Consider the following 13,928-nt stretch of genomic DNA (forward strand, 5'->3'; position numbering starts at 1 on the left):
ATTTTTTGTGTCATCCACCTCACTGATACGCTAAGCTTAGTTCCTTGACTACTCTGTAATGATGTGGTGCTGATAAACTTCTTAGTTATGATCACGTTTTAGTTGCTTTCATTTCACTCTCTTACAAAAATGCTCTTTATCAATTTTAAAATTTCAAATTCTGCTTTTATGAAACATTCTCTCACCTTTCATCAACATCTCCATTCCCTAGCATTAGGAGAGCTGACCAAATAAAATTATTATTTTTTCCCATTTTATGTTATTAGAGGTTTTCAAATATTTATAAGTAATAATGGAAATTCCTCAAAAGAAGTAACCATTATAACGTAAATCTCTTATTACTTAAGGTGTTGTATATAACAGGTTATACAGAAAAGCTTTGTGGCAAGTTGATTTTCAGGAGAAATAGTTTTGTTAAATAATTTGGTAAACCAAAATACAAGTGAAGAAGATGACTTTTTACATGTTCTAATAAAATATAAATGTTCTTATATTAAAATCCAGTACTGTTACACTTTGATACCATAGAGTCCCTGAGTTCCTATAGTCCCACTGAAGCCTGCTTGAAGTTGATAGGTTTTACACAAAGGTAAAGTTTAAATGAATTAATCTTGGATTAGGAATTGTATTCAAAGCATGGATTCAGTGCAGAACCTGAAGGGTGAAGAGCTGCTCTTTGAGAGGTTATTAATAACACAATGAAGATGGTAGCATAATTCCTGTTGAGTTGATGACCTTCTTAATTAGGTGTTGACACATGTATTCAATTGAATTTAGTAATTTATTGAATTACTGATCATCAGCCTGGAAATTCTTACTTCAGCTAATAGATCTACACTTAGTATACTTCCTATAATAGGACTTAATGTTGAATGCCACAATTTAGAAAACTGAGAATGGAAAATGAATGGTGCCCATTACCTTTATCAGCCAGTTTTTCTTAATCAGTCAACATAATCAGTGAGTGCATCTGAAGTGCAAGACTCTGGGTGAACACATATCTTATGGCATTTAAATAAAAATAAAATATTCGTAACTTTGAAGTGGAGGAAATGCTTAATGTAATTAATAGAAAATAACTTCATATCTAGTTTTTTGGCTCTCAGTTGGATCTGCATTTATCTAGGCAGAAAGGGTTCTTTCAGTTAAATGACATGGCTTATGTATAAAGTCACACTAAAGCAACTGAAGTAAGAGTTAGAAAAAGTGTTGCCATGTAATCAGAGAACTGAGAAGATGCGGGTTTTGGGCGGAGAGATAGTACCTTTTACCACATTCACAGCCATCCAATTAGGAAGAAAAAATCCTAAGTGATAATAACTGAGATAGAAATTTGTTCGAGGGGCACCTGGGTGGCTAAGTAGGTTGAACTTTCCAACTCTTGATTTTGGCTCAGGTCATGATTTCAGGGTCAGAGGATTGAGCCCTGTGTAGGGCTCTGTGCTCAACGGGGAGGGGAGTCTGCTTGAGATTCTCTCACTCCATTTCCCTCTGCCCCTCCCCTCTGCACCCACTCTCTTGCTCTCAAATAAATAAATAAATGTAAAAAACAAAAATAAATTTGTTTGAAAGCATTAGAAAAATGTAAAAACCAATGATAAAGACTCTACCTAAGAAGTCAACTTAAAAAAATGGTAGATATAGACAGACATGTATGCAGTCAGTAATTTAGACCAAATACATAGAAGTTACTTCTCAACAGAGACTGGCATAAAATGATGATTGTAATACCCAGAGTTACAAAATAGCATTAAGTAGGTGATACAGAGGGAAAATTTGACCTGATAGTTTCAAAAATAATCCTTAGACTGGTGTAAGGATTTCCAATGCTTATGGTACTAAGAATTATATCAGAAACCCACTTTTTATAATGAAAATACATGTAATTATGTTTTAAGTAAATAACACAATAAATTAAATAAAATGTCCTGTTAGGGAATGCTGTCATTCTTAATCAATTGTGTTGTTACTATGATAAAATTCATTCCTAAATAATCTGCGATAATTAAACAGGAAAGGTATTTGGATATGGTGAACCTCCCTTCTCTCTCTTATTATTGTAGTTAAGGTGAGAAGGTCAGGTTAGAAGTATCCTTAACAGAACTTGGTTTCAGTAAGGCTTGTTTTTGTCTCTATGTGTTATATTCAAACTTAAACATATGGAGAATATACGCTGGTGTTAAAGTATTGAAAGAAGGAGGCCATTAGACTGGGGTGGTTCTAATGCCTTAGTAATCTATTTAAGCAAACCAAACCTACACCAGAGTCAATGCACTTGAATCTAAGAAAATGAAACCTAACAACAATCAATCACAAACAGACGCCAAGGCTTTCCCAAATCAGGCAACTGCTTAAGCTATAACCAGTCAAATAATTGCTTTGCTTCATTGTCTTCTCTATAAAAACCTTGCCCCTAGCTCGTCTGTGGAATGCTTTCAACCATTCTTGGTTTGCCTATGTGATTCCACTAGAAATGTGCTCAAACAAGCTCTTGAAAATTTTAATGTGTCTCTGTTTTCCTTTTTATATGGGAGAACATGGCTAATTATAAGATAAAATTTTCCTTGTAGAAATTAAATCCTATCAGAGAGATTAAAAACAAGCATTCCTCAATATATGCTAAATAATTTAAGCCTGGATATTATTAAATGACAATTTGTACTGTTTCAATTTCTACAGGAAATCTGAAGTGACAGTGGTCATTGCTGTGTGTCAATTAAGACTTTTGGTTGCAAGGTACAGAAAATTTAACCTAGATTGGTTCAAACAAAAGGCAAAATTATTATCCCTGGAAACTGAGACTTCCAACAATACATACAAACTCATTAGCTGCTTGAGTCAGAGGGTCAAACAATGTCCTTCAATCCATTTGTTCTCTAGATCTTGGTTCTCTTTCATATTAGCTCTATTCTCAGACAGACATACTCCTTGTGTTTGCAATTTGGGTACCACTAGGTCAACTACTGCAAAGAAAGCAGATGAATTCTGTATGAGAAATCTTAGTAAAACCTGCTCAGTTGGTTCTGATGAGGTTATGTACCCATCTTTGAGCTAATCACTGAGGCAGAAAAATGTGAGGCTTTTATTGGCCAGGTTTGTCACATGCCAGGCATGTAACTACAAATGGAATCATTTTCATGGGAACCACATGCATTGAGAATAGGGGATGAATATTTCCCAAAATGAGAATGAATAGCCAAAAACATATATTATCTACTACATGACAGATCTAGAATAACCTGGGTAGTTTTATAAAGGAACCTGGAATAGTTTGGCCTTGAAGAATGGATGGACATGACTCTAATAAATAAGAAAACGGAAACTGAAGAAGGATTCAGAATCTTGAATGTTATGGCCACAAATAGAATTACTGTCAGTGAAGATAACGCTTTTAAAAAATAAGAAAGATCATACTAAATGCAGACAAACTAATAAAACTTTTACGAAACCATAATCAATTGTAAAAAATAATTTACAAAATAATTTATTCCAGAATCAACTATTTCTGAATTCCAGAAAACTAGAGAAAGATGTTGATTATTTTTCTTTTTAATTATATATTTTTTAAATTGTTTAGGAAAAGTTAAAATTTATTTATTTATTTATTTTATTTATTTTTTTTTTTTTAAAGATTTTATTTATTTATTTGACAGAGAGAGACACAGTGAGAGCAGGAACACAAGCAGGGGGAGTGGGAGAAGGAGAAGCAGGCTTCCCGCCGAGCAGGGAGCCCGATGTGGGACTCGATCCCAGGACCCTGGGATCATGACCTGAGCCGAAGGCAGACGCTTAACGACTGAGCCACCCAGGCGCCCGGAAAAGTTAAAATTTAAACACCAGATTATTGTACTCTAAAATCTCTTGCGGATTTTCTTTGGCTTCCTGAACTTCAAGTTTACAAAAATAATCAAGTGAACTAAAAGTGAATAGAAGGAAAGTCTGCCACTTTGAAAATGTAAGCTATGCTATAGATGTTGTATCCTTAGTTTTATTTTCTACGGAGCCTGTTGTAAATCTTGGTTGCTCAATCATTAATCACTTTGATTGGTTTATGTGTATTTGATTGGTTTATGTGTATTTGATTAAGGCAAAGTTAAAACTATTGCTTGTGGTGTGATTTAGTAAGGAAACATGGTCAGGGGTCAAAGAGGAGAGAACAGGGAAGGGAGTGAAGGGAGAGGAAGAGAGAGAGAAAAAGAATAGTCTGGAACATGAAATGAAATATCCTCATATGCCAGATATGAGAGATTCAAATACCTTTGATCTGTGGAATGTGTGAAGTGTATTTCTATTAGAATGGAAATGCCTTGCAGTGTGAGCTTTCTGCATTATAAGAAGGCGATTGGTTTTCCATTCATGCTTCAGCCTTATCTTTTATCATCAAAGGTGCTGCTATTTTGGTATCAGGTCCTGAAATGTGATGACAACATATGACCTTCACAGATTCTGAGTGAAATCCAGTGGGTGGTATGTACACTCACACCTGTGTTCTCTCAGACACAATTACTTACACTCAGGATAACTTTACATCAGCTGTGTTAATGATGTTGTATCATCAAGTGATAACATGATCACAGCTTTTGACACTGATTTTCCTAGGTATGGCATCAGTTTTCTTATAAACTTATTACCTTTTTCTTTTCTTCCATTAAGCTCCATTTTATTTTGACTGTGAGGTTAATTTTCATTAAGGCTGAGTGAAATACTGAAGGGAAAATATAGACTCTGACAACTTCAACAAGAAAGGGAAAAGAAAGTGGCAGGAGATTTCACAACAAACGTAAAGGAAGACAAGGCAACATTGTGTGGTTAAAATTAAAAGGAAAGAAAATAGATGCTTAGAGTATCAGCTGTGGGGAAGTACTGGAGTTTATCTATTGTTCTTAAAGGGAGGTTGAATGGGCCTCAGAGTCTGTTTTATTTAGCATATTAGGCAACTGTGTAATATATAATTAGAATTGTCAGTTAATTTTTAAAAATTATTTTAACTGTTGGAAAAGATTGAAATTTAAATAATGAGATGAATGAAACAAAGGATTAATTTATTTTAGTATATGATCTACCTTAAACTTAGGAATATATTACTTGAACTTTAAGAAAACATCTTTCTCACTGGGTGTGTATATATGGATATGTGTAGTGTTTGTATTTTATCTTTCTTTTAAATTCGCATAATCTTGTGTTGACGTGTTTTAAGATTGGGCTTGCTGAGAGTAGTTATTACTCCGTAAGAACTACCTCTTGAAGATCTACTCATTTAGTGTTGAGGACAAGATTTTAAAGCTGAGAAAATTAGAAAATGTCACGCACTGTACACACACTCTCAAAAACTGGTAAGCAAATGAATAGTTCCTTTTCCTGGGAACTTAGAAGTTTAAATCAAATTTGCCCAATTTTGGTACATATTGAAAAATATTTTGTTTGTTCTTTGCTTCTGGTATTTTTATATTAATGTATTTGAACAAAATTTATGTGTGTAATTATTTTGAAACAAAAGCATGGGTCAGACACAGAAGTTTCAGAGAATTTAAGGATCTACAGTGACCAAATATTTAATATAATTAGAATTTTCAATTTTCCTTCTTCTCCCTGAAAATGGACTTGATAAAGTTGGGGGATTACTTGAAGTTTATCTCTCAGGAATATCATCAGCATTGTTCAGAGATTTCAAATATAAATCCAGTAATAACCTAGAAAATACTATCTCATCAGTTGATCTCATCAGATTTGTCTTAAATCTGTTTTTTTTTAAAAGGTGAGTTTCTTTTTGTATTTTTATAATTAAAAAAATTGGAAAAGTTGAAAATGAAATTGTGGAAGAAAATAATATTGGAAGCATCCATAATCCTGCTATTCAGAGAAAACATTTTATATATTTTATTATTACCTTTGTATAAATATCAATTTTTTATTTAAATTGAATTTATATTACATATATTTTTTTGCATTTTTTAAAAGATTTATTTATTTATTTATTTATTTATTTATTTATTTATTAGAGAGAGAGAGAGGCAGAGGGAGAAGGAAAGAATCTCTTAGATTTCCTGCTGAGCACAGAGCCTAACACTGGGCTCGATCTCATGACCCTGAGATCATGACCTGAGCTGAAACGAAGACTTGGTCACTCAACCAATTGAGCCACCTAGGCACCCCTGTTTTTTTGCATTTTATTTTAAAATTTTATTATAGATGATTTCCTATATCATAGAATATTCTCAGGATCATTTTAATGAATACATGATATTTCAGTCTTTGAATATGCTGTAATTTATTTAAAATTTCCACAGAATTTGGGTATGTTGTTCTTTTTTCCATTTTAAAACAGAATTATAAGTATTTATGTACATTAATCTTTATAAATTAGATCATTTTAATATATATCCATATATATAAAAGCAACCTTAAAGATGCTAACTGATAATGATACAACACTAAAGGCACAGTCCATGAAAGAAATAAATGACAAAATGGATTAAAATTAAGATTAAAACCTTTTGCTCCATGAAAGATAATGTCAAGAGAATGAGAAGACAAGCCAAACACTGGGAGAAAATGCTTACAAAAGACATATTTGATAAAGGACTGTTGTCTAAAATATACAAAGAACACTTAAATTTCAACAGTAAGAAGATAAACAACTCATTAAAAAATGGACCAAAGACCTTAAGAGACACCTCTCCAGAGAATATATGCAGATGGAAAATCAGCATATGAAAAGATGCTTCACATCATATGTCATCAGGGAATTACAAATGAAAACAATGATGTACCACTATATGTCTATTAGAATGGCCCAAATCCAAAAATACAGACAACACCAAACTCTAGTAATGATGTGGAGAATTGGGAACTCTCATTCACTGCTGGTTGGAATGCAAAATGATGCAGCCACTGTGGAAGACAATTTGGTGTTTCCTTACAAAACTAATCATAATTTCCAGCAATCTACTACTTGGTGGGGTGCCTGGGTGGCTCAGATGGTTAAGCATCTGCCTTCAGCTCAGGTCATGATCCCAGGGTCCTGGGATTGAGCCCCACATCTGTCTCTCAGGTCAGCGGGGAGCCTGCTTCTCCCTCTCCCTCTGCCTGCTGCTTTGCCTACTTGTGCTCTCTCTCTATCTCTCTGTCAAATAAATAAAATAAAATTTTTCAGAAAAAGTCTACTACTTGGTATTTACCCAAAGGAGTTGAAAGTTTATGTGAAAGTCTTATGTCCACATGTAAACCTTCACATGGATGTTTGTAGCAACTTTACTCAGAATTCAGCAAAACTTGAAAGCAACCTAGATGTCCTTCAGTGTGAATGAGTAAACAAATGCTGGTACATCTAGACAGTAGAATATTATTCAGCACTTAAAAAAAAAGAGTTATCAGGCCATAAAAAAGGCATGGAGGAAATATATACACGTGTTACTAAGTGAAAAAAGCCAATCTGAAAAAATTATGTATACTGTATGATTCCAACTATATGACATTGTGGAAAAACGAAAATTATGTAGGCAATGAAATGATCAGTGGTTGCCAGGCATTTTGGGAAGGGAAGGGATGAATAGGAAGATCACAGAGGATTTTTAGGGCAATGTAATGATGGATATATGTCATTATACGTTTGTTCAAACCCATAGAATATTTCACTAAGAGTGAGCTGCAGTGGGAACTGTAGACTTTGAGTGATTGTGATGTGTCCATGTAGGTTCACCAGTTGTAACAAATGTATCATTATTTTATAGAGGAATGTTGATAAAGGAGAAGGCTTTATGTGTGGGGAGCCATTGGGTAAATGGGAAATTCCTGTATCTTCCCCTCTATTTTGCTATGAATCTAAAACTGCTCTAAAAAGTAAAGTTTAAATTTTAAAAAAAATGCTGACTAGATAGGCAAAAATCTTATCATATTTTAATTTGCATTATACTTCTAGCAAATGAGAAAAGAACTTTTATTTTTTATTTTTTTAAGGTTTTATTTATTTGACAGAGAGAGAGAGCGCAAATAGGGGGAGCATGCAGAGGGAGAGATGCTGCTGAGCAGGGAGCCCTGGGCGGGGCTCAGTCCCAGGACCCTATGATCATGACCTGAGCTGAAGGCAGACGCTTAACAGAGTGAGCTACCCAGATGCCCCAGAAAAGAACTTTTAAAACAAGTGTATTATTCATTCTGAATTTTGTTTCTTAATTGCATATTTATATAATTTCCCTTATTTTTTTATTGCTTTTTAGTATTTTTTTTAGTATCCATATTCAGTTCTAAGATCTACTAGGACTTTAAGGTTTTATGAAGACTATAGCATTCTTTCAATAAAAAATAAGTAGCATTCATACCCAATTTGTGAGCTAGTAGCCATTTTACTCCTTTTGCTAAAGACATCATTTGCAAAACTTGATCTTGTCCAAGCTACCTAACGTGATTGTAGTGGTATTGCTAGGGACAAGTCATTATTAATCATTGGGGAGGTAATCTAAGGTAAGCTGTTGTCACATATTTTCTAGAATTTCAGATTTGCTATTGTATTTTGATAATGTATCAAACATTAGTTAACATGAAATTGAGATGACACAAAAACTTTTTGGGGGTGAAAATAATTTTGACACATCAAAAAAGTTTATGTAATTATATTCATAGGTATGCTCAAAACTGTGTATTTGTCCAAATTATCACAGGCCTGTTCCAAAAACAAACAAGCCAAAGAAACAAACCAAAGAACTTAAGGTCCTCTAAAGATACTGTAGTGTATGAGTCAGCTGGGACTATCATAACAAAATACCACAGGCTGGGTGGTTTAAACAACAGGAATTCATTCTCTCACGGTTCTGGAGGCTAGAAATCCAAGATCAAGCTGTTAGCAAATTTGGTTTCTTGTGAGGCCTCTTCTGGTTTTTCAGAGGGCCACCTTCTCACTGAGTCTTCACATGGCCTCTTTTCTGTGTTCTTGTTGACAGGGAGAGACAGAGTTTTCTCTTCTTAAAAGGAGACTAGACCTATTGGATTAGGGCTCACCCTTATGACCTCATTTAGCCTTAATTACCTCCTTAAAGACCCCAGCTCCAAATCGTCACATTGGGGGCCAGAACTTCCACATAGGAATTCTGGGGAGACACAATTCAGTCTATAGCAGATATTTACAGCTTTTGTTAAACCAGTTTATAATTTTTAAGGGAAAGAAAAGATTCTGGGGCACTAGATTTGTAATATGTAAAACTTCTAAAATATTAACTAGGAATTGATATCAAAATAAGTGGAGTAGTACAATAAACAAGACTCTGTTTCCCACCATGCACAGTTTATTTCAACAAGTGGGAGCTTTACATAACTCTGAGTGACAGTGTTCTATGGCATCTTCTCTTGCTTAAGAAAAAATGCAATGCAGTGGACAAATTTAGGCAAAATGTGCACTTTATTTTAAAATTTATAATGTGTGTAAGCATATATGAGGACTTTTAAAGAATAACTTAAATCCTCCATTGTGTCACAGTAAATGCAGCAAATGCCAGTTTATCTCTTTCTTTTTTCCTGCTTATAACTTCTTATATATCCACAGGTTAAAACAAAGTTATTAAAATGTAGTCTCCAGGAGCCATCTGCCACTCCCATTCTCAGATTCTCTTGGGTCAGCTCTGAAGTTTGGCTGTAAGAAAATGTACCCCTTTAAGATCATTCTAACAGATGGTTATTTTGATGGTTTTCCAGATTACTCTGTATTTTAAAGTGAATGTATTGGTGACCATCTGAGAAAGTGCCCACTGAGAAAGTGACTTTTTTCTTTGCTTTTTGTTTTTTAATTTCCATCCACCTGAAACATCTGTTCATGAAAATGACTTTATGGAGAAATTGTGACATCCCCTAAGGCAATCCTATCACATTATCTGTAGTGTAAGCAGAAGCAGATCTGGATCTGAGCTTCTGATCTAGCAAAGACTATATTATATATTATATTTCTGACTATTTTCAGGGTAATGTTCTTTCCTTCACTCACAACTATATTATAATGGTAGTCTTGAAAATAAGTATCCCCTGTCTCTATACAGATTTTAGTATTTTTTAGGCTAAGGGTGTTACTTTTCTATGCTGCCTGGAGTTATAGTGGTTTAGTGTGCCTGTGTTTTTTAGATTTGGGTGTGTAATTAATCTTTGAATTCTTGTTGTTTGCTCGAATAATGTTAAATATGAATATATACCAGGGCTACAGTGTAGATCTAGACATAAACATTTTCGTTAAGTATTTTAAAGGTTAATTTTAATGTACTGTTTTATTCCTTCTTTCAGAATTAATATGAAATCGTAACATTAAACACCATGAAGTTGAGATACATGGTATGATGAAAAAATTGTATGAGGGAATGGACAGTGCTCAGCGAAGTTAGGGAAGGCTTTCTTGAGCAAAAGTCTTTTTCCTGATATCTGAACTGTGAGGAGTAATTAATTAAGCAAGGGCATGGTAAGCAGAACCCAGAATTTGTAGCCGGTAGTCTGCCACTATTAAGTCTTTTGAGCTTTTTCTAAATAACTGGAAAAGACAATGCAAAAATTTGATCAGGGAGTTACTTCATCTTATTTATATATTTAAGTAAACACTTTGCTCAGAGATGAACAGAGGGTATCAAGAATGGATGCAGGAAGACCATTTAGAAAGCCATTACCTCCAGCTGGGTGAGAGATAATAGAAATTAATCCAGAGAGCTGGGGAGATTCCTGGGGAGAAATCATTGGTTTTAGGAAATATTTAGGAGATGAGTTTGATAAGACATGGTGATTGATGGGATATGGGAAGTGAAGAAGAAGCTGATCTAAGGATGATTCCATTCTGAGTACAGTCACTCATCAAATTTGGGCATAGAGGTTTAATTTTCAATGCATGGAGTTTTGGATATCAAATAAAAAGTTGAATGGAACTATAGCACAGAGAGAAATGTTTTAAACTGTGCATATATAATATATAAATGATTGTGAGTGAGATTACCTACAAAGATAAAGAGCTAAAAAAATGTTAAGAAAGTACTTCAATTTACATGGAAGAGAGATTATACTTGTTCCTCATAGTTCTAATGTAAATTAGTACCAGTAGGTATAAATTACAGATAAGGTAATTTCACATAAGTATTAAAAAAAAAGGTTTTAGACCCTAATGGCTTTAGGAGTAAGAAATTAGTTTTGGAGGTGGTAATTCCTCATTGACATATGTGATATATCAAAGACTAGACAACCAGAGAGTTTTAGACTTTGACGATTCTTTTTTAAACCTGGTATTATTATTTCTATTATAAAATCAAAAGGGGGTGCCTGGGTGGCTCAGTCGGTTGAGTGACTAACTCTTGGTTCCAGCTCAGGTCATGATCTCGTGGTTGTGATATCGAGCCCCACGTGGGGGCTCCATGGTCAGCGTGGATTCTGCTTGAAATTCTCTTTCTCCCTCTCCCTTTGCCCCTCCCCCTGCTCTCTCTCTCACTCTATCAAATAAATAAATCTTTAAAAAAATAAAATAAAAAGAAATAAAATATTTCACTTTGTTTTTTGTAACTTATTAGAAGGAATATGGATTCTTTAATTATTTTAAAAGATTAGTAGTGATGATTAAAAGAAAATAAAATGAGAGGAAGAAATAAGAAAAAGAAGAAACTTGACAAAAGTCAATGATTTTTTTTTTAAAGATTTTATTTATTTATTTGACAGAGAGAGACACAGCGAGAGAGGGAACACAAGCAGAGGGAGTGGGAGAGGGAGAAGCAGGCTTCCCGTGGAGCAGGGAGCCCAATGCGAGGCTTGATCCCAGGACCCCAGGATCATGACCTGAGCCAAAGGCAGACGCTTAATGACTGCGTCACCCAGGTGCCCCAAAAGTCAGTGATTTTTTAAACATTGTATACCATCCGTAGTTACAAAGCTAAAATTGCCATACTTTAAAAAGTCCCTATTTAAAACAGAGGTTTGATGTTTCCATGAATCCCAGGGTTAGTCATCATACTTAGAGAAATGGAGAAATTATTCCATGTTGCGCTTAAATTTTATGGGGCATTTTGCAGTATCATTTAACTGTTTTAGGTTTTATGTCCATCATAGTAATTGTCCTCCCACAAAGATATGGTAAGAAATAGAGCAATGGGAATAAGTCTGTAGATAAGTTTTAAAAGCCACTGTAAACATCACATAACCCAACGGTTTTGGTATTTTGTTCTTTCGCTATGAATTATTCATGGCCAGAGGAGTGCCGAATCATTTACTGCATTCAGCAGTGGGGTACTTATAAAATGCTGCATGAGGAATCATTGCACATTTGTGACCAGAAGAGTAAATATGTGAGAGCCATAGTTTTTTTTTTTTTTTTGTCTGCTTTTCCATAACCATTTTAATGCCTAAAGAATGCTAGAGGTAGAAGATACAGAGGTTCTATTCAACTTCATACTTCATCAGCTATTTTGAATGTTATTACTACAGAATAACACATTATGTTGTAAGCAATAGAAAGACTATATAATTATTGGGTTGCACTCGGAAACACTTTAAAACTTGGTTCTTGTCAATCCGTACCTTTAAACAGCTGTTTTAAAATCTTGGTTATTTTCAAAGAGAAAGAATGAGCAAAACCCATGAGAAATGGTGGGGCAGATAATAGGGTTTCCTATAATATTCTCCATATCTGCATTCTTTTGTAGGATACAACATTTACTGAGAGTACTAATTTCGATCTTTGTGCTAGGGCAGTACTGTCCCATAAAATTGTAATGGGAAATGGAAATGTGAATCACATATGTAATTTTTAAGTTTTTATAGCCATACCACTATACTATACATACTATTGGTAAAATTATTTTAATATGTTTTATTTTAACAAATATATTAAAATATTACCATTTCGACATCTAACCAATATAAAAATTGAGATATTTTACCTTTTTTTTGTGCTAAGACATCAATATCTGCTTTGTATTTTAAACTTATAGCACATCTCAGTTCAGACTAGTGACATATTCAAGGGCTCAATAGCTGCACATGATTAGTAGCTGTTATACGGCATGCAGAATTCTAGGTACTCAAACATGGCATATTCATAATTTCTGATTATCCCAATAGATATGTGGAAGTTGAGAGACAAGAGTAAGGATTTCGGGATTGAAATCTAATATACACCAAAACCAAAAGGAGAAGTTAATTGCTAAGAACATAAAACTCAGCTTCATTACTTACATATGAAATCAATAAATGAATTGTTTGTGAACAAAACAGAGTATAATGCTAGGTAATTGACAAGGTTCTTGGCTTTGCAGGTAAATCATAACTGTGAAATAAGAGTTATTCATATTTGATAGTGAAGGTAGTAAGCAGAACTCTTAATCATCCATGGTGGAGTTGGGGGGTCAGAATGGTATATAGATCCATGGAAAATTAGAAGGAAGAAGTCTCAAAAATTAACCAAAAAATAGCTTTAGGAGTTAGGATTGCACCTTCATTTAATTATCTCCAGTTCCCAGGAGAAACTAGAGAAAATTGGTTCACCTTTTGGTAGCTTATTAAAAACTAATTCAGATGAGTTAAATGAGTCGGTTATAATATTGCCTGGGGATTCCAGAAGAAAAATTAAATTAAAAAATGTTGACTTTTCCTATCTTTTAGTTGTAAACACCACTCAGAATCACTTAATTTTTGTAAAAGAATATTCTATATACCACAGTTAAGAATGCCCAGATAACACAAGTTTTTTTTCCCCAATATATCCTACTTAAGTATTTTTTTATGGCATTTCTTTGCTATCTTATCTTAGTGGTTCTGATTATTCTCCCTAGTGTCTATGATCGGCAGCAGGAAAAAGGCAAACCTTAAAATAAGGTCTTACTAAATGTTAGCAAAGTTAAGATGCTAAGAATTAACCCACATGTATTTTTTCAGGGATGTAATCAGGTAACTTTTCCCTGTGGGAAGGGGATTTAATATTTCATAAT

The sequence above is a fragment of the Halichoerus grypus genome, chromosome 2 (assembly GCF_964656455.1).
Source record: "Halichoerus grypus chromosome 2, mHalGry1.hap1.1, whole genome shotgun sequence".
NCBI classification, from domain to species: domain Eukaryota; kingdom Metazoa; phylum Chordata; class Mammalia; order Carnivora; family Phocidae; genus Halichoerus; species Halichoerus grypus.